We start from the raw sequence: 17,244 nt of genomic DNA, 5'->3' as shown, positions 1-17,244 counted from the left end.
AGTGGAGCAGTTCCCCAGAGCCAGTAGAGCCTATGCCAGCCCCTGCCTCCACCTGGGGGAGGAGCTTACCTTTACTAAGTGTCCCACGCTGCAGCCCAGCTCCATTCCTGGCAAGTGCAGGGCCTGAAAAAGTTTGTGTGCAGCCAAACTTTTACCTGTGTACGGCCATGCACGTGTGCACCTTAGAGGGAACTCTGAATGTCACCCTGTATTGCCAAGGTGTTGTGAAGTGTATATTACTGAAATGTTTGCACTATGTTTTCAAAGTGCAGAGACAGCTCTTGGACTTTGACTGAACAGCATGTGGCTCAGGGGTGGGTCTATAGAAAGGAGGCATAAAGCTCTCCTTTACACTTTCCTGGTGCTAATTTGTTCATAGCACAACCTGAGAACTGTGTTAGGACAGCCTCAAAGCTGCTTTTATGCCATTGGGCTAAAAATGCATTAAGCAAAAAAAATGTTTCCTGGGACAAGTGTTTCATAGCCTCAGAGAGCACAGGCCCACTGGCAGCATTGGGCCTTTGTGATCTCTGAGGCTATGAAAAAAAATGTTTCCTAGGACAAGTGTTTCATAGCCTCAGAGAGCACAGGCCCACTGGCAGCATTGGGCCTTTGTGATCTCTGAGGCTATGAAAAAAAATGTTTCCTAGGACAAGTGTTTCATAGCCTCAGAGAGCACAGGCCCACTGGCAGCATTGGGCCTTTGTGATCTCTGAGGCTATGAAAAAAAATGTTTCCTAGGACAAGTGTTTCATAGCCTCAGAGAGCACAGGCCCACTGGCAGCATTGGGCCTTTGTGATCTCTGAGGCTATGAAAAAAAATGTTTCCTAGGACAAGTGTTTCATAGCCTCAGAGAGCACAGGCCCACTGGCAGCATTGGGCCTTTGTGATCTCTGAGGCTATGAAAAAAAATGTTTCCTAGGACAAGTGTTTCATAGCCACCAGTAATGGTAGAACGAGAAGCAGCAGTGGATGGATCATGATGGGAGGGCAGGGATTATTTTCTTCTGCCCATCTGAAGCAGTTTTACCACCAGATCATGCTGTTTGTAAAATGCAAAGCAACCCTGCTCTATGGGCAGAATATAGCCCCAAAAGAGGCATATACCTGCCAGATCCTGCTGTGTAAGCAAATCTCTGTAGCTTGGAAGTTCATGGAAGTCACCTATATTTGGAGAATCAGTTGCAGGATTGCACTTTATCTTTTAAAAGCACTATACAAACATCGATTTATTAAGGCCTGGATCCTATTATACCCTAAGTTACATTGCAGAACTGCTAAGGTATGTAAAACTACTTTAACCCTAAGTACCTGCAGGGAACTGGGATGGTGCAGGAGCTAAGGTGCACAGTTGGCAGCCCAGAGGTTGCAAATGTGAAGCCATAGCAGAAGTGCTTGGGATGTAGCCCTGTCAGATTCCAATTAATATGTGAATTCTGCTACATTCCTTGCCACAAGGACATGAAGCAAAGAAGTACCTGCAGGAGCAGGGCCTTAATTATCATAATCCCATCTGTGAGAACCTGTTACTCCATAAAATTCTCCTTTTTTTAATCCCAACCCTCCAAACAAGAACAGTTTCAGACAAGGAAGCCAAGGATTTAACCTGGAAGGGTGAGAATCTATCATTCAGGGGCTCAGAAAAATAAAATCCTAAGGAAGACTAAACTTGACCAAGCTAAGGTAAAAAGTAAGCAAAACCACATTGCTTTTTTGGTCCCTGTTCCCTTAAAAATATATATTTCAGGATTAATTTCTCTGTAACAAAGAAGGGGATGAAACCTAATCTTTTAAAAAGTTGTTTCCTGGTCAGCTGGCAGTATAAGCAAATGCTGTCTGTAAAATTCAAAAAGCTTCATAAATAAAATAGAAATAATTTAATAGGACTTTGGGAAATACTTGGGGTGGAATCTTGACCTTATTAAGACAATGGCAGTTTGGTCAGTCACTTCAATAGGTCTATGATTTCCTCCCTTTTATAATTTGTAATGTGGTACTACCTAAGAGCCCTAGTCAGGGAACTGGGCCTCACTGTTATAGATGATGTCTACGCATAGAAGAAAAACATGGTCCTGCCCCAGAGAACTCACAACTACACCCAACATCACAGTTTCCTCCTTACACATAACATATTTAGAGGCAAACTGTAAGAATTTTCCATGTGCCAAGACCCATGCTCAAATTCGCCTGTTTTGCAAACAAATGTGACTATAATCATGGGCTTCCAATTGGCTCTGCTTCTGCGCTTCCATAGAGCCAAATTGCTGAAACTAGATTCATTGTCAGAATCACACACAGCGTCAAAACTGATCTTATTCGTCCTGACCCCTACAACTCTGATTTTTTTTACAGTAATGATTGCCTGAGCTCATTACCTCCCAGGATTAGGCCTTGAGTCATTAATCAGAACTGGGTGAGAAGTGCTAATCTTTTTTTCATTGAAATTGCATGAAAAATATCTGGTTTAATGCTAGGTACAGCCCCAGACCTTGTCTTTAGGAAACAGTACTTTTTTCAGTAACACGTGTAAGATTTCAAAACATTGTATGTGATAGCAAAAATGGTTCTTCACTGAAATAACATTTCAAATGGGTGCTCAGAAGCTTTCATGCAAATGCTTAAATGTCAAATGTATACCAAAATAGTAAGTAAATAAATAAAAGGGGGTGGGGGTGTAAAGGGAAAAAATGATCAAACGTAAAATACAAAAATCTGAACTGCTGAAGTTTCATTGAAAAGAACAAGACCCTGAAATGCATTATTAGCATATGTGTGTATGTATATCTATTGAGGTAATTTCATCCATCACTGAAGTGCAGCTATGTTAGGGGTGAAATAAAGTGTCTTTTTTCCAAAGTTGCTACAGATGTTTTTGCTGTCATCCATAAATACTGTACATTTAAAGCCTCCAGTGCAGAAGTCCTTACTGAACTGAACTATTATAAGTCATCCCACTGACTTTAAGGGGTGTTTAAAAGTTGTAAATGTTTGCAAAATTGGACATAAAGGAGAGAATTATAATTTTGGTTAGGGATATGATTTTTTTTTCTTACAGCGGCATTTCCATTCTAGCAAAAGCAATACTGTTACATGCAGCTTTTTTTTTTTTTTCTTTTTCAAAAGTCCCTTTGCTGGTACAAATATTTTACTCAGCAAACATTGACTGGTGTAAGCTGTATCCACACAAGGAGGGTTTACTTGGTATAGTTTTTCTAGCAAACTTTTCTACGTCTAAAGTGATGCTAACCAAAACAAGTGATCCTTTTAAGGCTGCAAGGATTTTTCTCAGCTTTATTGAATGATAATACTACAACTTTACTTTCACTCTTATGTTAGTCAAAAAAATGTTACACATGTGCTAGGCTCTGCACATGTGTAACAACTAGGCAGTTCTGGCTTCAGGAACTCATCTTACGGAAACAGGAAAACAGTTAAGGAGGCATTCTTTTTAAATAACATTTTTCAACAGCTCACAGAGAATTGAGGCTGAGGGAGCCTGTCAGTGCTGACAACTGGACCAAGCGGGACCACTTAATTGTCACATGTTCACTCTTTCATTCTCAGCAGGAAGCCCTTTCATTGCTCTGCTGATGACATTGATATCCCTGCTGTGCTTAATGATTAATAATATATTCATAAGTATCCACAAGCTATTCTTATGACTATAAATGTTGTTTCCCCTCACTCACTTGGAATGAGGTGTGGATTTTTGCTTCTCTGACGTTTTGCACCTACAAACATGCATGTATCCACCCCCTTGGGGGGTTTCATGTTAGATGGTACACAGTGCACAGAAACACTATGCATCAGTGTTGGAGAGAAAGCAAAGGAGAATAATGTATTTGATGGAAATGGCTGGGGGAATTCATGCTGGCAAAATGCAGCTACTTTAACTGGAAGTTGGCCAGGTTTACAGAGTTAACACCCTTGCTCTTTTTTGAAAAATGCCATGGGAAGTTTTAAGACCACGAATAGTCAGGATCTCCCTTATCTGAAATATGCCACCTAGTGCTGCACAAAACTTCATCTCTGGAAGTGTTTATAAACTGTGAAATGACATTTGCCAGGCCACCATTAGGAAGGGAGGGTGTGTGTGGGGGGCATCCCAAGCCACTATTTTCTGGGTCTTTGTGTCATTGCTTGGTATTCCCTGCGCGTTCTGCTCCAAGCTTTCCCTTGGCTGATACAGGCCTGGTCTGGAACATGGCCTGATGGCCTGGGCTCATTTTGTGCATGTATGATGAGGAGGTGAGGTGCAGGTTGGGGAAGGGTTCTGTGAATAAGGGTGCCAAACCCTCTATTGCTTCCCTCAGCAGGTTGGTAAGCTTTCTTCTCAACTTTAAAGCCCTTCAATAAAGCAAGTTGTCCTTTTGATTCCACCTGATCCCTTTGCTATCAACGCTAGTCCTAAAGAAACACCCCCCTCCTCTGTGTTTTCTAGTGGTGTTGACTGAGTCCTGGCTGGAGACCCAGCTCCCTGATGCCTCACCTGGCAGGCACTTTGTGTTTGTTTTGCCTGTTCGGGATAAAGCTGCACCCTTTTCAATAGCCCCACGTTCCACCTTCGCTCACCACCCAGCGTTCCTTTTGCTTTCATTATTTCCCTCTCTCCTTCTCTCTCTTTCTCTCTCTCTTTTTTTTCTGTCTTGCGTGTGAACAAGAATTGGCACTCTTTGCCAGGGCTCATTAAAACAGGCCTGCTGCTGTCATTCGGAGGCTGGCATTAGAAGCAGGAAAGGCGCTTCTACTACCCGTGCCCTCCCCCACTTCTCACTGTGGAGGGAGGTAGGGGGGGAAGGATGACAGGTGGTCTAAATCCAACCCTGATTTCTCTTTTTCAAAGGCAGCCTCTTTTCCAGCCGCTTACATTCTCCAGCTGAATTTGGGGAGATTAGTACCAATTGTGTCCTAATGATGCAATAATGCCGTTCACGTTGCTTTGCTTCTCTTGGGCAGTGTGTGCTGTAGCCCTTAGGTATGCTCCAGGCTAAATCACTGTCAGGTAGAGCAGAGGATTGGTAAGGGGGTGGGTGGGTGGCTGAGGGGAGATGTTCATCCTGCCCTCTATTGCATTCCTGTCTGTCAGGCCAACCCACACACAGTGTTCCTTCTTCCAACCAACTGAAGTGTATTGGCACTTAATAGGGTTTTTTTTTGCATGCCTCTGTATTTTAAAAATACCACTAAATGGGGGTGTTTGTTATGCTCCTACAGACGTGTGGGGAGCCTGCTCCGAAGTGCTGGAATCCAGTGAGTCTGTTGGAGCACGAAAATTGACACGCTCCGGCAGCTTTCCGCGTCATGTGTATCAGCGTCCCTGCGCTGAAAAAATGATGGCAGGGTGCTTTGAAATAAAACACATTCGATGAGCTTTCACTGCAGGGACACCAATGCACGTGACGTACGGGCACTCTTAATTAGCGCAGCTCGCTAATTAAAGTGCCCAGCGCCGTGTCCTGGAGCAGATGTAAAATGACCTAAGGTGCTACCTCTGCCCTACCTTGTGTCTGACTTGAGACTAACACAGCTAACTACCTCTCTGTGCTGTTAACACAGATCTCAAATACCTCATTGTCTAAGAGGTGTGCCCAAACTGCCCTTAGTTTCATCCAGATGTGAATCTTCAAGAGGATATTTATAACAGATAGCCATTGTGTACATGCTGGAAAGATAGTATTTTCAATGGGGTTGACTGTCCTAGGAAGGGGAGGTATAGAGAGTGGTGCATGAAGGGAATGAGGCTTTAAGGGAGCTACTCTCAGCAGAGCTCCTGTGCTAGCCAAGAGCCCATAGGGGAGGTAAGGTGAGTGTGAGCACCTTTGCAGGGGCAAAAGACTTCTGGAGATCCATTGTTTTTATTTTTTTTTTATGTTGCTTTTGAGGGTTGACTGTCTTCTGCTTTCATAGAAGCCCAAACCTATCTCCAAAAGAAGACTGGATCGGGACTCTTGAATAATTACCAAGGAATAGCTCAGGTAGGGAATGATCAGCTCTTGGCCCTTAAATCACTGATAGGGAACTAAAGAAATCCTGATGTGCTGAGGTACTACTGTAGCGATATGGTGATGCAACCAAGTACAATTTCACCCAATATGTGAATACTTTTATATATACAATTAAAATAAAAGTATTTCAGTTTAGGTTTTAGGTGTATTTATCTGTCCTGAACACTGGTTCTGCTTAGAGTATTTTTAACCATGTTTCTAGGGGTTCCTCTAGTTTGTCATCCTGCCTCTGGCAGCGGCCAATACCTGTATAGCTAGTCTAATTAAAAATCAATCTAATTGCTCTGGTGCAAAGGCCTCACATGGATGCCTGCATCTTACTGTGTTAAGCTAAATCACTTTGAACATGATTTAAAACACTGTAATTGTGTCTACATTAGCAGTCTGGGCCCATGTCACTAAAGCAATTTTGAATCTATTTACCAATACGTTTTTTGCTTTAGACATGGCCTGTGCTCAGAATTCATATGTCATGATAGAGGTGATGCCTAGAGTTTTTCATCTGAAACGTCTTTCGTTTTTAAAAAATGATCTTTTCATGCAAAATGACTGGTGTCGTCATTTTCTGAATGTATGTTTCTCTCTCTTTTTCTCTGTGTCCCTGAGTTTCCTATAGGGGGAGGGTGGAAGAGCAGGAACAAAAAGAAAAAAAAGGGACTTGAAGTATTAAAAACTGAAAATAATTTGGGCTTTGGCCAAACATTTCGAAAACTTGAAAATGTCTCGGAATGGTTGGAAAAGCAAAACCATTCACATTGTTTTTTGTTAAACATATCTTTGCATATTTTGCCTAGTTCTATTGATAGGTTTGCATACTCTGTGGTTTTGGGTGTCCTGACAAATTTAGTTGTTCTCCTACTGGCAGAGTACTGGACAATACAGAAGTAAAATGCAAGACGTTAGTCAACCTTAATGTTCTGAGTTATAAGACAAGGGTGGTGGATTTCTGATATTGTTGGTTGAGACCAGACCTTAATGGGTGTTCTTTACAGTACTGAAAAAATTGTGATGTGAATTGACCCTCCCTGGAGAGAGCCAAAAAAACCAAGGCTGAATTCAGGTAACTTGGCTGGTAAGCTTTCAAAACACATAAAATGCAAATGCACTTTTGCAATGGTTATGGTTAGGGCCTTACACAGGTTTGATTTTTGTAGTTCACACTTCAGTATCCACTCTAGCATACCCTTAAACCACGCCTGTGATGTTGTGGTGGAAGGAAGCGAAGACACTGTATATAGATAAGGCCAGGATTATATTTAGCAGCAGCAAGCAGTCAGAACGAGAGGCTGCAAGCATGCAGTGACAGAATCGAAGCCAGCTGTAGCAGTGAAAGTCTCACAGGGTTAACCACAAAGTCTGCCTGCAGCTGCTGCAGCTCAATACCCAGCATTCAAGTCCAGCTTCGCCAAACTGCCTTGTGACATTTTTGATTCATGTCAGGGACAGAGTAGCATTGTTGGGGAAAAAATAACTGTTTTATAAAAACGTTCTACAGACTTTCAGCCATTTAAGCCTTTATTCTTCCCCACCAGCCTGGAGTTTGGAAAAATCTCTTCTCTCTTTTACTTTTCTACTAGATTCTCTCTCTCTCTCTCTCTCTGTTTTTTAAAAGGAAAATGGGTTATTTTGTTAGCTTGCTTTGTTTAAAATACAGTAAGCGAGTAAGGTGACATAGCCCAGGACAGGGCTAGCAATGGCCCAAATGCTGGGAGATTGTGTAAACCTGGAGAAGCTGAGTTGCCATTTGTCTCAGGTGTAACTAACAGCAGAGGCCTTTTTTGCTCCAAGAGCAAGATGATGTTGTTAAGGGAGAAGTTCCTCCCCTTGCACCACACAAGTTCAGAAGGGAAATCTGCAGTGATTTCTTCTTTCTGTCAGCATCCATCTGTCTATTTGATCCTACCCTGCCATCATACCAGTGTGCTTTGATTACCTGGCTTGCACCACAGCAGCAGGCGTTTGGGAGGGAGGCGGGTGGGAAAGAGGCACAATTTTACTCCTTTCAGCACTGAGATAAAAAGAGTCTTTGTGTTTTGGATTTATGTAAAAGTTTTAAATTGTTTGTCCCTGAGTGCCCTTGGTAACCCCATACTGTGCCAATAGCTAGAACTCTGGAGCCAAACACCTAACAGTTTTAAAAGACAATGTGACAGTATGAAAGGGGCCTTTCCTATTCTCCTTCTACTTAAGGAAGTACTGTAGCAGGGCCTCAATGCATTTTCACAGCTTTAATGCCTCATTTGCTTTAAGCATATACAGGACTGGCAATTTTTTGAAAACAAATTAAATTAACGCCGTTTCCTTTTTTATGCAATTTTTTTAAAGAAGTCATTCACCCTGAATCCATTTATAACAGATGCTCAGATTGAGACAGATTGGAAACATGTCTTAGTGAAAGGGACAGTAAAGTAAAATGTTGATGCCAAATTAATCCCTGGTGTAACCTCACTGAAATTGAGAGAAATTACGCTGGGGATGAATTTGTTCCTTTATGTCTGCATGCTCAAAACTGCAGGCAGAAGACAATTCCCAAATGTGCTGCAAAATATTATAAGAGCTTAATGTCCTTGTCTCTCCACAAAGCTTTCTCTGGAAGCAGAGACCAACCGGAAATGGCACCAGATCCACTCCTGATCCTGATTTCAGGTCTCGGGGCTAGTTCTAAAATAAGTCTGAGCACTGATTCCATGCACTCTGTTCAGACAAAAGTCAGCCAAGATTTGGCACGTGTAATGCAGTTCATGTTCGTATTTTGAGAAATGCATCTCCTGCTTTATTGTGTTACTGTGCTATAGTTCTCCTGTTTATTGTACTTTTCCAGGGACCAGCATGCTAATTGAATTCTAATTGTAATCTTGGGGACAAATCATTGCACAGACTCTTAAAACACAGCCTTAAAATACAGCCTGTATACCCTCTCCCAGCAACTACAGAGTGAAGATGAATATGATGTAGGTCTGTCGATAAGCTATAGGTTTGCTGTTGGTGGTTACTTGATCAACAAGGGTAATTCTTTGACTCAGAAGGTGCAAGTACAAGCAAATCTGGGGGGTATCAGGCATCTAGTTGTACACTGGCACCTAGAGACGTAACTAGCAATTTGGGCACCCTGGGCAGAGATGCTGTCCAGTGGTAGGGAATGCTGAATGCTTGACAGCAAGGGTGTGAAATGTTACAGGATGCTGCTAGTCCCCAGGGCTAGCAAACCCACGTGCCCTAACATTTGTAGAGATCCTGCTGGGTGTAGCAGCCTAGAGGGCTAGAATACTTCAAGCCCACTTCTGCAGCCAACAGCACAAAAGGGAATTTTGGGGCTAGTACCACAGCCAGCTATCTTTGATCCCCACAACCCAAATAACCAGGTGCCTACGTACAGCTGGGTCAACTGAAGGTGGCATTTGGCACAAGTCCAGGACAGGGCTTAAATTCATACCTCTGAAGCCATTGCTTAATCCCTCTGCCACTTTACTGCCATAACTGTGCAGCTGCACCCCCTGCATCTATGTGGAGGTCAGACCTTGGGTTTAGACAGATGAGAGCATTCTCTTTAATGCTAGCTGGCAATAATGTGCTGGGCTGGCCATCAGGAAGCAAATGACCAGGGGATTTATTTTTTCTGTTAAGGACGGGAGCAAATATTAATAGTTTGGAGCCTTATATTTAACAGAGTCTTAAACTACCACAGTTCTGTGGGCAAAGCAGTGGTGGGTACAATGGATGGCTTGAGTTACAGGCAGTTGCATGATTTGTAGGCAGTCGAGTTAATAAGGCATTTGTGAGTCCTACACAGGATCCTGGCTTTAAAATAAAAGAAGTGTTTATAGTTGAGACTTGCATAAAATTCAGATTTCACCGAATCTGAGAGGGATGCAGCATCATTTATTCTGTGGTAACTTCTATTTTTATGGAGAAAAACTGTGCCATGTCATGGGTTTTGGTCTGTGTGTTTTTGGCTTATTTTATATATTTTATATTTGTATTTTTTCCCTGCCCAACTCTAAATGTGCTTAGGCTGTTCAAGTGAATATGGAGGTCCTTATAGTATCTTTGCAAGATTGTAACCTGTCTATATCAAAGGCCAGACTTATTCCCTGTTGTTTGTAAAATAATTATTTAATAAGGAATCCTTGTAAGTGTCAACATTACACACGAGATGACATAACACTTGGGGAAAGTAAGGACTTACGCCAATATTCCCACACCAGCTTCAAAGCTAAATATGCTCGCACATACAGATGCTTCTTATTTCTCATCTGTGGCTTCTGTTTCCCCTTAATTGGAGTTGACATCGGAAATATCAGTACTCCTCCTCCTCCTGGATATGTTTTGATTAGTGTTAATACAGTGCTCCCTTATTAAAAGGCTCTGTGCAATAAAGTTACATATGGGTGGCTGCATTTTGCATCCTTTTCCACAGTTTCTTTATAGATGCAGAGAAAGAACTGTGAAGTTGAACACCCCCCCAGGTACTGGAGAAATGTTGGTTTACAGCTGCCTGCTTTCTGTGTGATGATCTGAATCCTAGCCTGGGTCTGAGTATGCATGAGCTTTGCTAACATTTGAAATCTAGATCCAGCTTTTGTGCCCCTCATAAATAAACACAGGTAGAGTAGTACATTTTACCTAGGAGAGGAATCAAAACCAGGGAAGCTGAACACATAAGAAACCATCTTCCCTCTAAAGTAGAGAGCAGTAATACTTCTAAAAGTTGGAAACATCATTCTCTGCAAAATCTGCCAGTTTTGGTCTGCCATGTTGCTAACAATTCCTCCCAGGCCAGAGAGGACTTCCTATTTTCTTGCATAGTCCCTTCCCTGCCCAGCTCCCCAAACTGTAGAGTGCACATCCATTCCAAATGAATTCAAACCTCCATAAAACTTTAATAAACTTTTGTGGTGTGAATTCAAAACATTTAAAAGCCAAGCCACCAAAGGCTTATTATTCTGTTAACAACACAAGGCTTGCTGTAACATCCAAAATTCTTGGCTTCCTAGAGCAACCTTAGGGGGAGAGAGAGAGAGCAAGTCAATGTGCTGTACAAGCATACTTACTGATTTTAACCTTTGGGGATCTGCCGATCTGTATGTATCTGTATCCTCTGCAGGATTTAACTGGCAGGAAATTGCAGTATTCTTTCTCTAAGGCTTATAACCCTACATTTCTCTCTTCCTCTCTGCCGGCGCATGAGTTAGCGCGGAGTTCACACGGGAGGGCGCACGGGAGGGCCCCGGACCCTGCCTGCGCACCCCCCAGGGTAGACCAATATGAAATATCTTATCAAGAATATCTCAAGAAACTTTATAATGAGCATATACGTCATTAATGACTGAGCAAAGATTTTTCTTTTGATAAAACATTCCTGCCATTTCCTTGTATTTAGTGATGCCAGTGCACTGCAAAGAAGTGGCTATGTTAATCCAGTCATTATATAGAGCAGTGGTGCCCAAACTTTTCACCCCATGGTCTAGATAGGTGATGCCAGGTCCACCTGCGGGCCAGATCCAGCTGGTGGACCTAATACTACGTGCCATGTGGCAATGGCCTGGCACCAATCTGGCTGTGCAGCAATGGCCTGAATCCAGCCCCATGGGCTCTGCAGGCCAGATTTGGCTGATAGGCTAGGGCTGAGCATTGCTGGTATAGAGCAAGGAGATTAATCCCCTTCAAACCATTCTCACGTCTATGAAGCTAGCCAGGACCTGAAATAAAAACCACTGAAGTCAGTGCTAAAGTTCCCACTGTCCTTAATAGTACAGATCAGGGCTCTATTGAATAGAGAGCGCAGTAAGATGAAATAAGCCTACTGTAGTTACAACAGACAACCATTTGTAGTCAAAGCATTAGAGAATTTGAGCAACTGACTGCAGAATTAAATGTAATGATGTTATTGCTTGGAGGATCTTTAAAAATCCTTTTATGAAAAATAGCAACAACCCTTTCAGCTGGCATGTTTTACAGGAGTTAGTTTCCTATTAAATGCCTACAAACAAAAATCCATACTGTAAAATTCTAACAAGTGGGTTTATTCTTTCAATATTTTATTGCTTATAATGCATGAGTAGATTTAATGCATATAGCTGTACTTAAATGCTCAAGTACTTTACTGAGAGTAACAGCTTCTTCTAAAAGCGTTGCTGTATGCTGTGTTTCTGTTTATATTATGATGGTCCTTCAAATAGTCTGATGTAGAACAAACCAAAATATACATTTGAAATGACTACTTTCCTTGACAACTTGATTTTTTTTGGTCAAAAAACTGAAGATCAAAATCTTTTGAACTGAATTTTACAGTCTTTGGTTTTTCAAAATTTTATACATTTTCCCCTTGTCTTCATTGAAATTCTTGGCAAAAGAAAAAAACATTCATTTTTTATTAATAATATTTAACTACCTCATGGAGATCTAGAAATAATTAGTTACTGCTTGTACAGTGCATTGAGTATGGAACATACTATTAGAAAACCTATGCTGCTCTGAAATAGAAATGTGCCTGTGTGGCTAACATGACCCATTATAACACCTATTAACTATTTCCTTCAGATTAAGTTATTGAACGCTACTCTGGCACAAATGTCCATATAGAACATGAGTCAGTTAAATTTGGGGTGAATGCCAACTTTCAAAACAAGTTAAACTTGTTTACCCTAAGAACCATCCTCTTTATAGGGGTTTAATTCTGCAGGACAGACTCCATAGTTTGGACATAGAAGATTGTTTGGTAAATCTGTGCTAAGGCTAGCTCTAGGTAGAGGTAGTTGCCTTAAAGAAAATTAAATGAATAATAATTTTGCATTTTTTTTTTAATTCAGGAAACTTCTGGCATGATTTAGTCTCACTTCCCAGAAGGTATCCGATGCAATGCTCTCCTTCTCGAACACGTACTCCTAGCAGCACGTGATTGTTTCCCATTAGTGAAGTGGTCCAATAACTGCCTTCTTCTATGAATAAACTAGAGCAACCCTAATTTAATTTTGAGGAAAGTAATTTCACTCTTGTTTATCTCCTGGAAACATACCTCCTCATTATGGTTGATGAAATTGTGACAGCATCATGGCTGGTCTTGTTCAAACTTAGATTTGCGGTCAGAAATGAAAAAGACCTTCATGCACTAACGTTTAATTATAAAAGCACTTTTTGCACTACTCCAAAACCAAACCCATAGTTCTGTGTATTTGGCTTTTTTCTCTTTCAGGTAATGATAAAGAGGTGGAGAACCAACCTTGGCCAAATCTGTACTTAGTTCTGGGAAAGTCTGAGTTTTGGCAAATATGCTGAGGAAAATGTAATGACCAGCAAACCTGAGGCTGAGGCAGCCCAACATTTTATCTCCTGAGTCTAATTTCAAGTTTTCTGACATCTCTTAATTGACTTCAGTGCATGCATTTGATGGCATCACTTTAGTTTTCCAGAAATGCTTGCACAGTTTGGAGGGGGAAAAGAAACCATTTTCTGAGTGGATACCAGCACTGCTGTAACTATCAGTAGTAGATTCATGGCAGAACATGCTCAGATTCCCAGCAACACTGAAACCAACCACAATTTTTTCTTTGAGGTTTGAGATGGTTTGGACTATTATTCTTCTGAAGAGTAGAAAATAGGAGGATACTTTTAACCTATTAAATAGGTACTTTGCGTCAGTCTTTCATCAGTCCCATGGGACGCCCATGCCCGCTACAGGGCCGGGAAGTCCGGGTGAGGGTGATCCCCTGCCCTCCATTAATGCTGACTTTCTGAAGGAACATCTTGAGAAGCTGGATACCTTCAAGTCAGCTGGCCCTGACAATCTTCACCCCAGGGTACTCAAGGAGCTGGCGAGCATCATAGCCCAGCCTCTAGCACGGATCTTTGAAAACTCTTGGCGCTCTGGTGTAGTGCCCGAAGACTGGAAGAAGGCCAATGTGGTGCCTATCTTCAAGAAAGGGAGGAAAGTGGATCCGGCTAACTATAGGCCCATCAGCCTGACTTCTATCCCGGGGAAGATCTTAGAAAAGTTTATTAAAGAGGCCATCCTTAATGGACTGGCCGACGCCAACATCTTAAGGGATAGCCAGCACGGGTTTGTTGCGGGTAGGTCTTGCTTGACCAATCTCATTTCCTTCTACGACCAGGTGACCTATCACCTGGACAAGGGAGAAGAGATTGATGTCATATATCTTGACTTCAAAAAAGCCTTCGATCTGGTGTCCCATGATCGCCTCTTGGAGAAACTGGCCAATTGTCGCCTTGGGTCCTCCACGATCCGCTGGCTGGAAAATTGGCTCCGGGGTTGGACCCAGAGGGTAGTAATCGATGGAAGTCACTCATCGTGGTGTCCTGTGACCAGTGGGGTCCCCCAAGGCTCTGTCCTTGGACCCATACTGTTCAACATCTTCATTAATGATGTGGACACTGGAGTCAGAAGCGGACTGGCCAAGTTCGCCGATGACACCAAACTTTGGGGCAAAGCATCCACACCAGAAGACAGGCAGGTTATCCAGGCTGACCTGGACAGGCTCAGCAAGTGGGCGGACGAGAATCTGATGGTGTTCAACGCCGATAAATGCAAGGTTCTCCACCTTGGGAAGAAAAACCCTCAGCATCCTTATAGGCTCAGCAGTGCTATGTTGGCTAGCACTATGGAAGAAAGAGACTTGGGGGTCATCTTTGACCACAAGATGAACATGAGCCTGCAATGCGATGCGGCGGCTAGTAAAGCGACCAAAACGCTGGCTTGCATCCATAGATGCTTCTCAAGCAAATCCCGGGACGTCATTCTCCCCCTGTACTCGGCCTTAATGAGGCCGCAGCTGGAGTACTGTGTCCAGTTTTGGGCTCCACAATTCAAAAAGGATGTGGAGAAGCTTGAGAGAGTCCAGAGAAGAGCCACGCGCATGATCAGAGGTCAGGGAAGCAGACCCTACGATGACAGGCTGAGAGCCCTGGGGCTCTTTAGCCTGAAAAAGCGCAGGCTCAGGGGTGATCTGATGGCCACCTACAAGTTTATCAGGGGTGACCACCTGCATCTGGGGGAACGTTTGTTCACCAGAGCGCCCCAAGGGATGACGAGGTCGAATGGTCACAAACTACTTCAAGATCGTTTCAGGCTGGACATAAGGAAGAATTTCTTTCCTGTCCGAGCCCCCAAGGTCTGGAACAGCCTGCCACCAGAGGTGGTTCAAGCGCCTTCATTGAACACCTTCAAGATGAAACTGGATGCTTATCTTGCTGGGATCCTATGACCCCAGCTGACTTCCTGCCCTTTGGGCAGGGGGCTGGACTTGATGATCTTCCGAGGTCCCTTCCAGCCCTGATGTCTATGAAATCTATGACTATGAAGGATTTAAAACCACTCGCTTCAAAATGCGTGTCATAAAAGGGAAAGGACTCAAGGTCTCCTCACACTTTATGGACCATGGATCCTGGTTACAATGTCCAGGTTAGAAAAGTGTTGTGGAACCACCAATTCATTGTGCTGGGAACTTCAGAAGCTTATGAACATATCCAAAAGCTCTTCAGGCAAAACTGTCTTTTAGTTCTGTGATAGGCAAGGATTTTTTGGGTGATATCATTTATTGCATCAATGGCATAGTTGTGGTAAAATTAGACAAGCTTTCGAACGTATGGCATTCTTCTTCAGGTCACTGTTTTTACTGTTTCTAGGACAGTACTCATGGGCACTCTGTTAGTTGAATAATAAATAATGGTAACCTGGGTATTGCTACATCATAAAGGCCTCAAATGTTCTGGTGGATAATAGCATCATATGGCAAAGCAGGAGGTTTGCCACAGCAGTGACTTTCTAAAAAAAAAAGCAAGCTCTAATTTATCAATTAGAAAAAAAATTGGATAAAAGCACCCATCCAATTTGCAGCATGTCCTCCAGAGCAGGATCTAGCTTTTCATTTTCTTGGTGCAGTTTCTGATAGCCTTAGACCATGACTGGTGATGTCAGGCATTTTAATGACATGAATACTGAAAACCCAACATCAGGATCTCAAAGGGTGCATCTGTACATTCAATTAATGTGCTTTAGGTAATGTGCATTAAATCTAGTACCTCTAGGTGCCTGTACATGAGCGCGGAGGCTGTAATTACAATGTGTTGGAGCAGGCTCAATTGATTAATCGAGTCTGCTGGAATATGGCAATTACTGTGCTCCAACAGCCTCCTGCATCTTGTGTGTCAGCGTCTCCACGCTTCAAAATGGCAGCAGGGGTGCTTGAACTAAAGCTCTTTGAACAAGCTTTAGTCCAAGTGCCCTCACTGCCATTTTGAAGTTTGGGGACACTGAGATGCTGCAGCGTTTGCCACTCTAATGAAAGCGTTGTGGCCCCTCCCCCCAAGACATGTAAAAGTGCCTTCCATTGTGAAGTACTAGAAAAATGTGCATTAGCTTACCTTAATGCGCATTGGATTAATAGCATGGGTTTTTTGTGGGTGTACTAAAAGGTATCATTTTGGAACCAAGAGTTCTAATTTTTTGTATGGGTTTTTTGGAACACTTTCATGTGCATTAAAATAGGCTAATGTTCATTAAAGTGCATGTGTAGATAAATGTGCCCAAAGTATTGAAACAATTTGTAAGCAAAATGATGGAGGAGGCAGATCGGATCTGAGTCCCTGAAACTCTCCATTCATGTAATGAGTTACACAGGTTTATAGCACCTCTCTCTGAAGATGCAGAGGTATCTCAGGGCATGACAGAATCAGTCCAATTAAATTAGGAACAGACAACATTTTTTTCATAACCCTACACTATGCTGTAGTTTACTTGGGTTCTGGTCCATCTTTAATACTAGCTTGGGCCCCAGTCCTGCAGATGGATCCATACAGGCAAACCTTCCCTACTGTGTGAAATCTCATTATGTTCTATTGCAGGGGCGGGCAATTATTTCAGGCGGAGGGCCGCTTACCCAGTTTTGGTAGGCTGTTGAGGGCTGCATGGATAGCTCTGCCCCTTGACAGGTGCTCCGTCCCCTGATCACCATCTTGGGACCAATGTCCCAGGGCTAGCACTGGTGGGGCCCAGAGCAGGGTGTAGGCTGGCAGGGGTCTGTGGAGCTGGGCTGGGCTGCACCAGCAGGGAGAGGGGGGAGCTGGCCCAGCTCCATAGAGCCTCTGCCAGCTGGGACCCTGTGCTCCTGCCACTCTGCTCTGGGCTCCACCAGCACCGGCCCCGGGACACCGGTGTGGGCCCTGTGTTCCTGCTGGCTCCTGCACCTGCTCACTCCCAGTGCCCCTCCCCCCCACCCCCCCCCA

General features: G+C 43.1%; 1 long non-coding RNA gene across 2 annotated transcripts in view; it reads left to right on the top strand.

Moving 5' to 3' along the window:
* The first annotated feature begins 2,387 nt into the window (after positions 1 to 2,387).
* The window catches only part of LOC102372567, an 83,873-nt gene continuing 69,016 nt past the window's right edge, over positions 2,388 to 17,244 (top strand). Inside the window, exons 1-2 of one of the 2 annotated variants that reach the window (XR_324271.1) lie at positions 2,388 to 2,414; positions 5,909 to 5,976. This is a non-coding gene — a long non-coding RNA (uncharacterized LOC102372567). Of the gene's footprint in view, positions 2,415 to 5,782; positions 5,805 to 5,908; positions 5,977 to 17,244 lie in introns of those variants that run through there. The other variant, XR_324270.1, reaches the window with a different exon arrangement.

Source organism: Alligator sinensis, unplaced genomic scaffold (genome assembly GCF_000455745.1).
Source record: "Alligator sinensis unplaced genomic scaffold, ASM45574v1 scaffold928_1, whole genome shotgun sequence".
Lineage (NCBI taxonomy): Eukaryota > Metazoa > Chordata > Crocodylia > Alligatoridae > Alligator > Alligator sinensis.
Note: the sequence above shows the minus strand (reverse complement) of the source record. Positions and strands in the feature narration are given on the sequence as shown.